Here is a 15250-nt window from a genome sequence, read left to right as displayed (position 1 = left end):
CTGTCCCATTCTTGCTGGAACCAAGGAAGAGACTCATGGCTGTCAAAAATAACACTTGATGCAAAGAGAAAGACAGAGAAATACCCTGGCTTTTGCTTTTCAGTCTTCCACCACTTCCTATTTTTGGTGAATCTACCTGCAAATTAGTGACGCAATGACATCTGGGATATGTAATTCCCTGCAATTCAGAAAAGGTTAGGAAAATATGGGGAATGAATACAGGAGGAAACAGGAAATAACATAACTATTCCGTGATACTTACTGGTGAGGAAAACATTTTCATGATATATTTTAAGGAAAGAAATGGGCTATATACATTTGTATATTTCCAAATAGGCATATAAATACATACATAAATACTTAAGCATAGAAAAACATCTAGAGGACCACACCAAGATATTAATGTTATCATCTGGATGATACTATTTTTGGCTGCTCTGTATTGTCTAGTTATTCTCAAGTAAATATATAGCACTAATGACTTAAAATAATAAAAGGATAATTGTGTTTCTGTGTTTAATAGCGATTAGATTATTGGCTCCTTGAATACTGGATACAAAGGTGAGCTATCTTTATCATGTTTAGAGCCTTTATACTAGAGAAAAAAAGGGCTAAATTCATCTACTAAAATGAAATACACAACTGCGTAGCTCTTGACGTTGACCATCAGAATAATACTCAATGTATTTTTACTGCCGCTTACCGTTTTCTACCTCCACAAACAATTGAGATAATAAGGTATGTTACACCTGATTCCTTTTTATCTCTTTCAACAATACATTATGAATCATCTCCTTTAAGAATTCCTTTCACATCTGTTTCCTTTATTACCAAGCTAACCTCTATAATTCAGATAGTTCCATTTTATGGTTTTCATAGTTAGTAACATTTATTTTATAGCATGCATTCTCTCTCCCTCAGATTTTAATTTTGTTTCTCTTCCCTTTTGAAACACCATCCATATTATCTGAATACTATTAGAATGTAGATCTTGTTTGGGAGGATAATTCTGATGCCAACCTGAAACCGTAAAATAAGAACTCCTTACTTCTCCACCAAAAACCAGGTATCTTTCCTTTAGGCTTTTCTCAGTCAGCATCCAGTCTGAAGGTGGCAATCACACCAATTATTTTATAAAAATAATTTAATCTAAAGTAAGCTAATTAGGTTTTGTAGAACCAAACATGCAAATAAGGGAATCTGAGGGACTATACAGGTTGTAACTGCAAGAATTAGCAACTATCCTTAGGGTTGGGAGGACAAAGAGAAGGAACTGGGATTACTAAAATGTAGATGCTTATAAGAGGGGTCCCGATGCAGACCTCTGGGGAGAAAGCACCGCCTGCTTGGTACAGCCTTATGGAAGGCTTCCTGAGGAGCTGGGCCCTGGCCGGCTGGCCCTGTTATCCCTGAAGGGATACATGAGGCTAATTCTAGCAGCAAACAGGATAGCGACTGCTACCGCGAGGGTAAACATTCATTGCAATAGTGTTGCTGAGATCAACAGGAAACAGACGTGAAGAAGCTTGACCTTCTCATCCTTCCAAACCGGCCACCCTCCCTCTAGCTCCCCCTGTTGGCAGAGGTAACAAGTAGCAGGCTGACAAAACAAATGGGGTTTGCAGAGACCTGATTAGAAGCTGAGTCCAGAAGAGTGTTCTGAAGCTGAGAGATACCAACAGAGGTCCATTGTCACACACACCCCTGTCCAGAATGTCTGCAAATAATAGGACCCTATGCCTATTTCTGAGAGTAAAAAGCAGGACTTGGGACCAAAATAGAATAAAATAGGCTTGTAATAAAAAGTGGGGGAGTTATTTAACTTCATTAGTAAAATAGCAAGACAGAACCACCTTTTCCCGGCTCAGTCAGTGCTCAAGAGGAACAAGCTTTGAGCTTCCTGATGCTGAGAGGCCCTCGTACCTTATTATGTTTATTCAACTCTCTGCACCTCCTGGTATTTTCTATCTCATTTCCTGTCCTCAGTGCCTATTGAACCGGATAACTCGGTTGAATGTCTGAATTTGGACCTCAAGAGCCTCCCTCAGGTACAAAGTATTGATATAATCACCCTCCAACCTTCTAAATGATATGCCCTCCCCTCTAACAATACAGCAGCCCACGGTATCAAACCCTTGTATCATGTACTCCCACAGATTTGTGTTGGTCTTGAAAGTGAAAGTGAATGTTAGTTGCTCAGTCAGGTCTGACTCTTTGCAACCCCATGGACCATCTCCCGCCAGGCTCCTCTGTCCACAGAATTCTCCAGGCAAAAATACTAGAGAGGGTTGCCATTCCCTTCTCCAGGGGATCTTCCTGACCCAGGGATCGAACTTGGGTCTCCTGCACTGCAGGCAGATTCTTTACCATCTGAGCCACAGAGAAGCCTATGTTGATCTTAGAGAGCCTTATTCATCCATGTATTCATCCATTCGCTAATTCAGCAAATGTCTGCTTATAACTTTTTCTGTTAGACATTGTTCAACACACTAGAGATACAGCAGTGATCAAAGTAGACCAGGTCTCTGCTGGAACTTGCATTCCAGTGGGGGCTGAGAGGGAGAGGTAGGAACAAGGCAGAAAATGCACAAATACCTGATAGAGATCAGAAAATAATAAGTCCTATAGAGAATAATACCACAGTATTATTATGTATGTATTAGTATTATGTATGTATTAGTATGAGAAGAGAGAGAAGCAGGGATCTAGAGAGTGATCAAGAAGGACTCTGAAAGTATACCAGTTGGACAGATATGGGTTTTAGGAATATCTGTGAACAAAGCAACACCAGGTAGAAGGAAGAGAAAGTGTAAAGACGCTGAGGCAGAAGCATGTCTGGCATGTTGGCAGAGAAAAGGGAAAAGGTCAGTGAGGCTGGAGAGATTGTAGTTTAGGGTCAAACATGGGGATGAGGCCAGAGAGGGAGCAGGTCACACAGGCTGTATCAGCCACAGTAAGGACTCTGTAGTACACTCCAGTGAAGTGAAGAGGAGAGAGAAAATACTTGATTTAAGTTAAAAAAAATTCTCCTGGCAACTCTGTGGGTGATAAGTCATAGACTCTAAGAATCAGTTGATTAGAAGAGACTCCATTGTTGTATGTACTGACAAGAAATTATAAAAAGAATACTGCCTATTAAACCACACATGGAGCTTTCTAATGAACCAGGAAAAACAGTTGTTAAAAAAGTTGTTTTAAGTTTATTCAAACATAGATTTTTTTTTAAAATCATATATCACTCTTGTGCGTACAGAGAAGGAAAATATACATGAAACTCATTAGCTGAAAAGTTTGTCTTTACATGCAGAGCTCAACCCTTCTGAAATACTTTTCCATTCAGAGTCATCAAGGAAGCTCAGATATTCACTGGTTCCTTCATTCATTCAACAAAGTCAACCAAGCGCTTGCTCTGTGGTAAGCACTGTTCGGCGTTGGGAGGCATTTGAAAATATGCCAGATGCAATCCATGGCTTCACCAAGCTTACAGTCCAGTAGATAACAAACGGCAAGGGAAAGGCAGGGCAGCAAACAGAGAGGAGAAAGCGACATTTCTGCAAGTGTTCTATCACCATAAGACATAGTTCACAAAGGGAACTTTAATGTCAGACAAAGCTGGGATTGAAAATTGTCTCTGCATTTACTATCAAAAATCTATCTTTGCATCCTTGAAACAATTATTTAATCTCCCTAGTCATCAGTTTCCTTCTAATATCAACCTCATAGTGTTGTTATTAAGGTAAAATAAAATCATGTAATTCCCTTAGCTGAGTATTGATTCTAATTATGGAATTAGAGCATATATATTTTTGTATTTAAATGTCTTATATGGTTCTCAAAATAATTCATGTGCCCATGATACCTCAGATTATTCTTGCATCTGTGCTTATTCCTTCTTTCTGTAAACTTTTAGGAATCTTCCAAACATGCTACACACAACAAATAATGAAAACAGGTGACTATCGTGTCTTCCTACAATTATGCATTGAGCTGACATCTTGTTTCTCCTTCCCCCAACTCATAAAATCTCAGGGAAAGAATACATTTTTGCCTTTAATGGTATAAAGAAAATTGTTGTTATTTGCCACTCCTTTTGTTTGGCAGAGGTAAAAATTGCAGAACTGAAAAGAAAGTGATTGGAGCACAGAATCAAAGGTGCCAGATTATTGCGTCTAAACAGGTTGACTGAAGTTAAAGGAAATAGTCGGCTGGTTCCATTCAGGAGTTGCCATTGTTCTCTCAGCTATTGGGTGAATAAGTATAGTGAACAGTTCTCTGTTGATCTATGAAGTTCCTTGTGAAAGACCCCTTAGCCCTACATCCAGGAGGCTGATGGCAGTCATTATAATACACTTTAGGATACTCTATTGTAATCATCATTCTAACAGAACTTAAAGTATCTATGGTCTGGTCATCTTCCTGGCCAAATATTTAAAGCTTTGATCAGGCACTGCTTATTTCCACTTCAGAAAGCCTTATGTAGACAAAGAAAACACAACTACAACTGTTTCTTTCCTTTAAACCTTAAATGATACAAATTATTTTTTGGTTGAAGTTTTCTTGGCAGGAGCTTCTTAGAAGCAAAGTGGATAATCTATCTCCAAGATGTAGTTACAATCTCTTTCTCTTTTAAATTCTAGACCTGATTAGAGACCTCATTTGCCATCTGGCTCAGTTGGGAGAATAAAAAAAAAAAAAAAGATGGAGTTATGAATTGGAAAATATCTATCTTTTTTTACATATCCTCTATTAATACGTTAGCATAGTGCGTGTATGATCAGCACTATTTCCATGTGAGTTAAAGAGGTACTCTGCTCCCTGCTAACCCTTTCTGTTCCAAAGCAGAAAGGGTCCTAAAAATCAGACAGTACAACTTCAAAATAAAAGATGCCATGGTTCCAATATAGTTACCAGAGTATTAGGTGCCCCTTCAATTCCTAAATGTTTTTAAATAAATAATAAATATATATGTATTATTTGATTTATTCTCTTCCAAAAGGTATTTTCATTGTAATGAGAACCTTGAGGCAATATGAATCTAGAGTGGTAACAAATGGTTAATGATTAGAGTCTCACTATAAGCAAATAACTGAAAAACAATGAGGAGAATGAATTCTTATCCAGGCAACATAAGGTCTTTAACTACAACAGATACATGAGTGTGTAATGTTTATAAATTTTCAAAATGTTCCAAGTAGCTCAGATGAATTGTTAGCATGTGTTACTTCTTAAAACACATTCCATCTTTTGATTCACAAAATAAAGTTAATTTTTTTCATTTGAAGTTTTAACTGATGTGGATAACCAGATGTCAACTGTGTAGAGAAACTAATTTCATCCAACTTATGGATAAATTATTTTCTAAGTCAATGATGTTTATTTCTTTCAAAAGTCTTGCCTACCTATCTTACTTTCCACACAATTCCATTTAGGTCCCAATCTACATTACATATTAATTCCTCCATATTTTAACTTCCCAAAGGTACTGTGGAGCTGAGGTAGGACATAACCCAGTACAAAGCTCATACTTGCTTTCCTTTCTCTTTTGAAAATTTCCAAATTATTCCTTAAATTTAGCAATGATGACGAGCAGGAGGAAGAGGATATGTTCTATTTCCTTCACTCAGATGTCATTCAATTGTCTCATGCTTTAGTGTTCTTATATTACCTTCACTCATTACCTCACTTAATCCTTGTTCCTGCAGATATAATCCTTTAATAGGGGATTAGATAGAATAGGCTTGGAGATCTGAATGCAGAAAGGCCTTGCACCACACTTTTGGTCTGAAACTCAGAGAGAAGACAGCCATGCAAAGTGCCTCACATCAACACAGGTAGACTGCTATGGGTTAGTAAGAGAATAGCAAAACCAACTCATCTCAGATCTTGGAAGAGATTTTTAAAAGTTCCCAACCTTCTAGAAGAGGCCCAGAAGATAACTGAGAATTAAGAGCTGGAGTGCCATCAGGGATGCACAAGCCCATAATAGAGACAAACAAGGTGATGACATCAGAGAAATGGGAAGAAAACGTAGAAAGAAAATTCAGGGATTGAGTTTAAAATGAGTCATGTGAAAATAAAAAGATTGGGAAAACAAAGGGTTTTTTCCTACTATAGAACAGAAATGGTGTTTCATAAACTAAGGGTGATTTCTACAAGAGTTTCAGTTTTCCCATCTGAGTTGGTATTATAAAATTTAAAGTTGTAGCAGGTGATTTGACATTCCTAGAACACAATGTGTTAGCACTCATTTACCTGAGCTAACAACAATTTTCCCAAAGAGTCACCAGCAGCAGACTGCCCTGTTGCCATCATGTCTGACTGATTTGTCTGGACCAGAGGACTACTGAGTTGTGTTTTCATCTGACCTGGGGCAAAGATCCAAGCTGAGGATCCCCAGGTGCAGAAATCCCACAAGTTAAGAATTTTTGAGCATGGATTTTATTTCACAATTGCAAAGAGGAGGCACAAGCCCACCAAATGAAAATGACTTGATCAACATTTTCCACCTCTCATCACAGAGCACTTCCATGGTCAAGAATGGACCTTGTTCCCAAGAAGCATCGCTCAACTAGGTTTGCCATCCCCCAGGTTCCTAGGGGGACCTGCATGTTGTGAGTGACACTTCATGGTTGACAAATAGGCTTTTCGATTCACTGTGAATGATTTTTTATGCCATTGAATGTTCTAAAGAACCCAGAAAAAGAACATTTAAATTATAGGTTACATCAGCTACAACATTAGAGTTTATAGCATCCACTTAGACCACTACAGAATATTAAAATGATTATGGATGTGGTATCAGACTACCTGAGGCAAATCCCAGTTCCATAACCTGCTGGGCATATTACCGTTTCCTCAATTTCCTTGTTTGTGAAATGTGAAGGCAAAAATCTATCTCAGCATATTTTTCTGAAGAATGAAAGAAGTAACACATATAAAACACTGAATTTCACTGACTCATAAAAGAAGTGTAACAAATATCAGTTTCTTTTTCATCTTTTTCTTGTTATTTCATGCTCTAAATTTTACATTATTCTGAGTTTAAAAACAATGTGTTTATGTTAAGGTTTAACAACCATGGTGACTTCATCCTTTACTCAGTCTAATTAATTTCAGCATTGACTGTATCCAGTAGCCACTGTAGATAATAACAGGGCCACTAAACATGAAACTCTCAGGTACCCACCTGTAATCCACTGAAACAGCGAGAGATGGCTCCACTGATACTTATTCAACAGATGTTCACCCTGTACCAAACGTGTGTTAATCTCACCCATAAGGCCAGAGAACAGGAAGGGGGATAATAACACGCTCTGTAACATAAGGCAGAGATAAAACAGAGTGATACAGGGCTAAGATGAAAGAGATCAAACTCAAAACCAAGACCTTGAAGCAAGGAGACTGTATCAGACTATTTCAGTCATTCAGATGAGGGAATGATGGTGGCCTGAAGTAAGATTAGAATGTTGGAGATGAAAAGAAATAGATATTCCCAAAAAAACATTGAAGAGGAACACAGGCAGACTTTGACCATCAAACAGATGTAAATAGCAGGTGGAATAGTAGAGGTAAACATGACAACATGACAGAGTCTATTAATTCCAGTTGAGAGCCTGAGTGGGAGACACTTATCTGGGTGACTTGGGAGATACAAAGAGGAGAGGGCACATTCCTGCCTTCTAGAAAATTTGTAATATACTTAAGGAAATAAGATATAACACCCTTTTCCATTATCCCCTAATTTATTATTTTATTTTTTAAAGAGTCCTATTCAGTAAAGAAAAAAGCAGTGAAAATGAAAAGGCAGGGGGGGCGGGCATCAGGGAAGAGGCTTTGAGGAAAATCCCAGTGAAAGCTCCACATAATTATTTTAGTCTTACAGAGAGAGTGGATAAAAAGAACAGGTTGTATCATTTATTTTTGAGCCAGGTACCCCAAAGCCCAAGTGTCCCTAGTTTGATTTCTACAAAGAGGAAGGGAAATCGTAGTATCTGAAAGCATTTCTTTGAAAATTACTCTTTGAGAATTATATTGAGTCAGACATTTTCATTTAAAACCCATATTGCTTAAAATTACATATTTTTGATATGTATATTTGTGTATGTATATATATATAAGAAATCATCTTATCAATGCCCCAAAGAAAGTAAGAGAAATTTGCTGTTACGGGTCAGTATGGGCCCTACATTTCTGATCTAGATAAAAACACAAGTGTGAAGATGCTTCCCTAAACCCTGAGTCACACCCCACAGTCTCCTTGAACTATCTGAGTAAGTTGTGAGCATACTCTTCTTTTACTCTTCTACTCTTCTTCATCACTAGGTGTGCTTTGCCCATGCCACGTCTGGGACCCTAATTCTGCCCACCATTCTCAGACAGAGAGGCCAAGTTCACTGTGGAATATATTTATATTGTAGCTGATGGGGAGGAAAGGAGAAGGGCACCCTAAACAACCCCACTGCTGTTGCTTCTGTTTCTGTTTCACTGTGGGTTCATCATCAATCATGGTCTCACTCAGAGTAGCTGCTCCAGAGAGCATCGCAAGAAAGAGAGTGTAGGTGGGTTCCTAAAATGAATTCATAGATCTAAAGCCAAGACTGCTATAACAAAGTCAGGAAATAAAAGGGAAGTTGGAGAAGGCAGATCAAGCAGGGGTCAGCATGAGAGTATAGGACAGAGGTGTGAGTTCTGAGAATGTAAGTTTGAGATGAAGTTAGAAAAAGTCACCGAAGAGCACATTGAGCGAGCTAGGAGGCAGTAAGGAAGCCTTAAGGGCTGTTCCCATCACTCCCACTCCAGTCAAACACACATGGGCACTGGTATCTTGCCTTCTGAATCACTGGGATGGTACACTGACTATGGCATTTACCTTGGGGAGATGTTTTTTGAAACTAGGACAATAACTCTGGTTCTCAGATAACCAGAAGTATGTCAGCATATACAGAACAGGAATCTTGTTATTCTAAACTTATTCCTCAGGCAAGATAAAATTCTAGCTCACTATAACCTTCTTTCTCTAATTTTGTACTAATCGGGGACATAACAACTAACCAAGACTTCCTCAGATACACCCCACATCCAGCTAACAGCTGACTTCACCACCTTGCTTGCTAGAAACTGGGGCATCAATTTGATCCCTTTTTTATATGATCCAGTGGGTATTGTTGCCAAGAGACATTTTGGTATTGTTTCACTAGCTCTGCAGAAACTCTGTAACTGGCTAGACTTACTGAGATCAGGAATTGTTCATTCCCTTGTCACCCTACCTTAGGAATTTTAATTTCTCTTTTCTCTGTCTTAGATACATTCCATAGATAAAATGGCTGAAACAGTGAAAAATGAAGACATTCTTGGGGAGGCCTAGGTGGTCTCTTGAATCAGACAAAACCTCTTCATCTGACATTCCAAGGAGACCTGATATCATCCTGTGTTAGGGTTAGAGCAATGAATTTTCCCTTATTTGAGTGATAGGAGATTGGGCTTACTAATTTCATTTTCAACAAAGTCACCTCAACATTATTATTTCCAATATTCTTTACAGCATTCTAATTTAAAACAGAGTTTAGTGTAACAATATGGAGCATGATGTTTTGATTCTGGTACAAATTTGTCACCTAAGTGTGAAGAGACAAGAAGAAAAGCTGGGAATTCAGATAAGAAAAAATAATTGACTGAGAAGCTCTTATACTTGAGAAAGATATAAAAGTAGAAATTGAAATCATTGACATGAACTGTGGACTTTGAAAAACCTTTACTCTGAAACTGAAATGACCCAGATATGGCTGGCATCATTCCATCCAAAATCACAGCACATTTAGTTTGACATTATTTGTAGGAACATTCACGTTGGATCCCTGAGCCACCATGCACGATGTTCAATTACCCTGGGTTTGTCATGCTGTGAGGAAGCTCAAGCTTGGAAAGACTATGTGTAGGCACTCAGGTCAACAGTCCCCACTAAGTTCAGCATGGCGACATCTCAGCTCAAGTGCCAATATATGAGTTTAAAGTTCTCAAAAATATTCTAACCTGTTGTCATTTAAATTGCCTAGTTTTCAAGTTCTCCTACAGAGGCCCCAGACATCATGGAGTAATGACAAACCATTTCTGCCATGTCCTGTCCAAATTCTTGAGTCACAGAATCTGTAAGCCCGATAAAATAGGTGTTGATTTGTGCCACGAAGCTTTGCAGTGGTTTGTTACACAACAATATGCAATCAGAACATCTCCAGACTTTTAGGCAAGAACAAATTATGGGATTAAACACATTTATGAACTGCTGTTCCGTATTGTTATGCCTTTGTGCTTAGCGTTTGATGCATATAATGCATTCGAAACACAAAAATCAAGTAAACTAGGATGACAGCAGATCAAGAAATCTCTATGTATAATCTAAGTTTGAATTACAACAGAATATGCATCAAAAAAGACCACAAAGCTCCTTTATAAGAACCTTCTAATTAAAGTTCTCAAGAAAATGCCTTAGTGTAATGATTTTCAGACTTTGATATGTCAGAATCACCTGAGAAACTTGATTAAAATATAGAGGCCCAGGTTTTTACCTATTAATAGTGAATACTATTAATGCACCAACCATTAATATTTAATGTGTCTGTATCTTTATTCTTCATTAGGTCTCCAGGTGATTCTGAAGCACATTAATGGTTGAGAATCACTGACACAATGTTATGGAAAGTAAGTGAAGTGCAGAATATAGGTCAGATGGCAACATTTTTCTTTCTTTTTCTTTTTTTTCATTTATTTTTATTAGTTAGAGGCTAATTACTTTACAATATTGTAGTGGGTTCCTGCCTCTCTACCCACTGCATGTAGGAAAAATTTGAGGTAAGGTTTAGTTGAAGGCTGAGTACCTGTTTTCCACATTTCTCAGACAGTTTCTCAATAGTTTCTTAACTGCAGTGTCTTTCCCCTCTGACTTGAGTGGAAGCCACATGCTCACATACACACGACCAACGTGAAGGTTATGTGGCCACGCCATGAACTCACATCGCAGGTGAAATTGAAGAAGGAATTCACAGCGCCTGGACTCCATCTTAGGCCTGTTCATGCTGATCATGCTCAGCCACCTCTCCAATTGACTCTGAACTCTGTGTTTAGTGTCTATGGAAAGGACAACAGAAGGATAAGACCCCCTCCGGACAGGGGAAACTTGAAGATCATACCCAGGTTACTCATTGCCTAACAGAACACATACACCAATCACCCCTTCCTCCAGACAGGCCATACATCTTTCTGTACCAATCAGAGTGTAACCTCGGGCTTATTGATTATTGGCTAATTGTTTAATTGTCTGAGCACATGGCACATGAATAATGGGGTTATTGGGATTGTATTTACCCTTCCTTTGTTTATGTTAGTCTCAAGGAATTTGGGGTGGTGGGTTCGGATACATACATGTGGGGAATGAAAGATTTTCACAAATGCTGGTCGGGGTCCTTGGCTAAGAGGAAACTCTGACTTGGGCCCGCTGGTGTAATAAACTGCACTCCACTATCTGCATTGTCCTTCTGAGTGAGTTTGTTTCCGGGAATGCGTGGCTACAACATTTGATGCCTTGGCCGGGAAACTCCTCACTTTGAGGAGACAAGTCCCATTTGGGATTACTCCAAGGCCTTGCGGCTTGAATCTCCTAGAGCGGGGAAGGCGCATCACTCTTCCAGAAGGATTCTGCTTCTCAACGCCCGAACCTTTCACATTAGCAGGTAGTGGACGGCAGCAGGGGAACTGAGCGCTCAGGTGAGGAGGAACCCACCCGGCAGGGTGGAAGAGGGGGCCTGATCACCCCCCTGGGAGGGACTAGAAGGAGCGGGGACCCACAGGAGCCTGGAATAGGCAGGCGGCAGCGATTGCTTGGTGCACAGGCCGACGAGCGTGCTAGGGCTTAGGAAGGAAATTTGTGAAGGTCATTTAGGAGGCGTGTCCACGCCATCACAGGGAAAATTATTACCAGCGATCACCAGGGGATTTTAGGATAGGCAGGCGGCAGCGATTGCTTGGTACACAGGTTGACGAGCATGCTAGGGCTTAGGAATGGAATATGTGAAGGTCTTTTAGGAGGTGTGTCCACGCTGTCTCGGGGAAAATTATTACCAGCAATCGCCAGGGGATTTTTAGGATAGGAAACTGGACCTTGTATGCTCGTATTCTGCCCTCCCCCAGGAGGTGTCCCATCTGCTGTGAAATTCTTGACCCCCTCGGAAATGTTAGGCTAGAAGTGGGGGGTGGGGGGGGATACATAAGTGACTATGAATTAGCTTTTCCGGAGATGGCCTAGGACATGGGATATTTAACCCATCTGTGTTTTCATCCGCACCTGATCAAGCCCACCAAGGCAGAATGGACTTTAAGGGAGAAACAGTCTTGGATCATGTGGTGTTCTGGTTCAGCTGTGCTGACTGGCAGGTGAAGACACGCCGATCCCCCTTCTCCCTTTGGGATCTGGCAGGTAAGGCTCTTCTCACCCCAATTAGGAAGGAGGCAGAATGGCAATTTTAAGTGTCATTGACTGGAAATATCAGAAGTACATAGGGTACTGAGAACTTCATAGACAGAATGAAAAGGAAAAGTAGAAGAAGGTCTGAGAAGGTAAGCAAGATGGGAGGGGGAAGTGAATCTAAGGCAACTATATTAGAGTGCATGATTAAAAATTTAAAGAAGAGATTGGGAGGAGACTATGGGGTAATGATGAAGCCTAACCACCGCCACATACTCTGTGAGGTCGAATGGCCCCCTATGGGAGTCGGATGGCCACCAGAGAACACCGTGAACTTAAAACTAGTGGAAGCAGTCTATACAGTAGTCACAGGAGAGCCAGGACACCTGGATCAATATCCATCTATTGACTCATGGCTAGGGTTAGCTCAAGACCCTCCTACTTGGACAAGGTTCTGTATCCAGAAGGGAAAGGGAAAAATATTAATAGCACAAAAATTGACTGATGATAGAAAAGGAAATTCTACAGGATTTGGATGGGGATGACCTGACCCCTCCCCCACACTGGATAATGACGTGCCTGCCTTCCAGTGCAACACCAGATCAGGAGGCCGCCTTAATGCCAGACCCAGGGCCAGGTGAAGTTTCTGCAGCAGCTGCTGCTCCTCCGCCAGCTTTCCCAGAGTTTGTAGAGCCGCTGTTTGGCAGGCTCTGATCCTGGTGACAGAAGCCTCTGGTCAACACTTCCAGGATCTGGCTCCAGCCGAACCGCCCAAACTATACCCGCCTCTCCCAGTGAGTACTGACAAGAAGGGGGAGACGCTGGAATTAAGCAGAGACTGTGCTCTGCCAGAGAGCTGGAAGGAACGAAAGAGAACAGACAAGAGATTTGCAATGCTAGCTGCTGCTCTGGGAAAGTCTATCTCAGGCCCTCTGGAAAACCTCCTCTGCCCCAGGGACAGGACAGTCCTTCAACCGATCCCAACGGAGGCACCGGGCCCCGTTAACAGCCAAACCAGTGTGCCCAGTGCCGAGGTTTTGGCCACTGGAAGAATGAATGTCCTAAGGCAAGGAAGGAAGAGGAAGCTCCCGCAGTTGTGGGGCTTGCTGACTTGTAAATTAAATAGGGCTGCCAGGGCTCAGAGATATCAGGTCCCCGAGAGCCCACGGTAACCCTAAAAGTGGGGGACCAAAACATTGACTTCATGGTGGATACAGGAGCAGAACTGTCGGTAGTAACAAAACCTGTGACACCACTGTCCAAAAAGACTACCGATGTAACTGGGGTATTGGGAGAAGAGATGATTAAATCCTTTTGCCAGCCCAGAAAATGTCAGATGGGGGGCCATCAAGTGATTCATGAATTCCTCTACATTCCTGAGTGCCCAGTACCCCTGTTGGGAAGAGACTTGCTCTCCACACTAGGAGCACAACTGACTTTCTCCCCTGAGGAGAGGCCCACCTTCCAGATGGACACTATGACTTATTTGCTCTCTCTCTCTCTCAATACCACCCCAAGATGAGTGGAGGTTGCATGAGCCTAAAAGGAAGGACCGGGTGGGCTGGAAGAGCATGAGAGAAAGCTAACTCAATTATTCCCTGAGGTCTAGGCCGAAGACAACTCCCCCTCCCCCCAGGCTGGCTAAACATCAAGCCCCAATGATAACAGAACTCAAACCAGGCACCATCCTGGTTAGAAAGCGCCAGTACCCGCTACCAATAGAGGCCTGAGCTGGCATACTGCCCCACATCAATAGATTGAAACAAGCGGGCATTCTTAGTAGAGTGCCAGTCCGCTTGGAATATGCCAATCCTGCCAGTCAAAAAGGAAGGAGGACAGGACTATAGGCCTGTACGAGATCTCAGGCTAGTCAACCAGGCTATTGTGACTTTACACCCCACTGTTCCAACCCCCTATCCCTTACTTAGCCTCCTCCCGCCGAGGACTAAAATTTATACTCGCCTAGATCTCAAGGATGCCTTCTGTGTACACCTCGCCCCAGCATCACAGCCCATCTTTGCCTTTGAATGGGAAGATCCAGTCAGGGGCACCAAACAACAGCTCATCTGGACTCCCCCACAAGGGCTTAAGAATTCCCCAGCCATCTTTGGGGAAGCCTTGGCTTCTGACCTGAACTCATTCCATCCGGAAGTGTATGGATGTTGGCTCCTACAATATGGGGATGACCTGCTGCTGGCTACCGAGACCAAGGAAAAATGTTGGGAAGGGACAAAAGCACTGCTCCAGTTGTTGATGGAAGCAGGTTACTGGGTGTCGAAGAAGAAGGCACGGATCTGCAAGGAGCAGGTAAGGTATCTGGGGTTTGTCTTAAAGAAGGACACAAGGTTCCAGACCCTAATTGGGTCCTATATACTGATGGCACTAGCCTGATAAAACAAGGACAATGGTTGTCAGGTTAGCCAAAGCAGAAGGGGCCATCAAGACTGAAAAGGGATGGTGGGAACTGCCAAGTGGCAAATTATTGGTACTGGAGGAGCTGGCACACAATCTGGTAAGCCAAACACAGCAAGCGACCCACCTAGGCCATGCTGCCTGCTCACAGGTTAATGCTGCCTCTCGGGTATTCAGACAAAAACCTCCGGGTATTCAGCTGAAAGGCATGCTGCCCTTTGAACACCTGGGAGTGGACTTCACTGAAATGAAACTCTACTGACACTACCGTTACCTGCTGGTCATGGTATGTGCATTCTTGAGACGGGTAGAAGCTTTTCCTACCTGGACTGAAAGAGCATCAGAAGTAGCCCGGTGCCTGCTTAGGGAAATAGTTGCCAGATT

The sequence above is a fragment of the Dama dama genome, chromosome 18, assembly GCF_033118175.1.
Source record: "Dama dama isolate Ldn47 chromosome 18, ASM3311817v1, whole genome shotgun sequence".
Lineage (NCBI taxonomy): Eukaryota > Metazoa > Chordata > Mammalia > Artiodactyla > Cervidae > Dama > Dama dama.
Note: the sequence above shows the minus strand (reverse complement) of the source record.